Source organism: Amblyomma americanum, chromosome 1 (genome assembly GCF_052857255.1).
Source record: "Amblyomma americanum isolate KBUSLIRL-KWMA chromosome 1, ASM5285725v1, whole genome shotgun sequence".
Taxonomy (NCBI): Eukaryota; Metazoa; Arthropoda; class Arachnida; order Ixodida; family Ixodidae; genus Amblyomma; species Amblyomma americanum.
In genome coordinates, this window is record NC_135497.1 from 61,350,658 (window position 1) to 61,352,352 (window position 1,695).

The window sequence follows — 1,695 nt, forward strand, 5'->3', positions numbered from 1 at the left end:
CGATTGATCGCAGCCAGGCAGAGCTGATTCTACGTTGTTCCGGAATGTTCTAGTAACTTTGCATGCTTTATCTCGAAAGTTCGCTATCAGCTTTAAATTGAGCACGACCGGCAGCGGCGGGCATTCGGTTCGACGCCGCCGAGCACGCTTGTCGCTTCGCCGCCTCCGAGTGTTTCAGTCCATTTTGGGTGCAAGTCAGCCCAATAAACTGTTTTCTTTTAGAAGACCCTTTTGTCCATCTTCATCGCTGCTTCGACTGCCGTCACCACTACGTGACAATATGGCAGTCAGTGGTGCTCATGGCAAGTCTAAGGTACTGTGTCTGAAGATGTGCGTCAACTAGTTCCTGAATGGTGTTATGCATGCCTACTGCAAGAAGTTTGGCTGTGCTAGTGCTACGAGGTAGGTTTAGGGCTGCCTTAGTCGCAAGGCGGATCATTGCGTTCACGCGTTCGGTTTCCGTGCGGTTGAATTTGAGATATGGGGTTGCGTATAGAATGCGGCTAAGCGTAAATGCATGCACTACTTGAATTTACAATGAACGTTTCTTCTAAAACTCGCGTCCAGCAAACTTTTGTCTCCGATAATACTTTCCTACGAAAGCGAACCTGGGTGAGTTGGCTGCATTTATCATTATATCCTTTTTTTATAGGGTTTAACGACCCAAAGCGACTCAGGCTATAAGAGGCCCCGTTGTGGAGGACTCCGGATAATTTACACCACCTGGAATTCTTTAACGTGCACTGACATCGCACAGCGTATACGGGCCTCTAACATTTCGCCTCCATCGAAATGCGACCGCCATGGCCAAGATCAAACCGGCGTCTTTCGGATCAGCATCACGAGCTGTGTGTGGTAGTAATTTTGCTCTTCTTGTTTCTTTCACATCTTCCGTCGTTCTGCGGCGCTAAAGGAATACACGGGGGTCAATGAGGTAAAAAAAGCAAAAAATGCGACGAGGATGGGATTCGAACCCACGCAGGCAGAGCCCAGTGGAATAGCAATCCACCGCCTTAACCACTCGGCCACCTCGTCACCACATCTGCTAATTTTTGGAGGTGCAAATTAAGCCTTCTGGCTTCCACATAAAGAATTTTTATCAATGTTTATTTTTGCGTACATTGCGAACTCACAGCTTTTTCTGAAAGTACGCTCTGCCTGACACTTATTTCTTCATTTCAGGTGAATTTGGTATGCACTGGCGCACAGCCGCACCGCGGCGCTGTGGTGCGCCGCCGCCGGCCGCCATGATTGAAGTGCACCTAGCAGACGAACTCCGACCCGCAAGCGTGTTTTCTTCGCGTGTCGCATTCAGACTGCCGCTTGAAATCCGCGTACATCGCAGATTCGACCGGTTGTCGCTGGGCGTGACAGACGCACGTGACTACGTCGTAAACGAACGCCACTTCGATTGGGCAGCTGCGCTTGTCGAACCTATCGAGGAAACCAGCGCAGCGTCGAAAGGTGGTTGCGGGTTTGGTTCCCCTTCATCTGGGATAGAAGCTCGGATATTGGTCATTGACAGCAGCGCTTCCGTACAACCGAAGTCGGATGTAGTTCAGGCAAATTAGCGGGGAAGAGAACGGTGACTCAGCGCCACTCAGTAGCTGCGGGGCGTCTGCGGGGCTCTTTCTTTACTGGATTTCGTATACCTCCGCAGAGCTGTTGATTTCCAAGCTGTACTACATCTTTTTT

The 1,695-nt window shown here is 50.2% G+C and overlaps 1 non-coding gene across 1 annotated transcript; it reads right to left on the bottom strand.

Moving 5' to 3' along the window:
- Positions 1-953: 953 nt before the first annotated feature.
- On the bottom strand, positions 954-1,035 carry TRNAS-GCU (transfer RNA serine (anticodon GCU)). The gene has a single exon. It is a non-coding gene; the product is annotated as a tRNA-Ser (tRNA).
- Between the last annotated feature and the right edge of the window lie 660 nt (positions 1,036-1,695).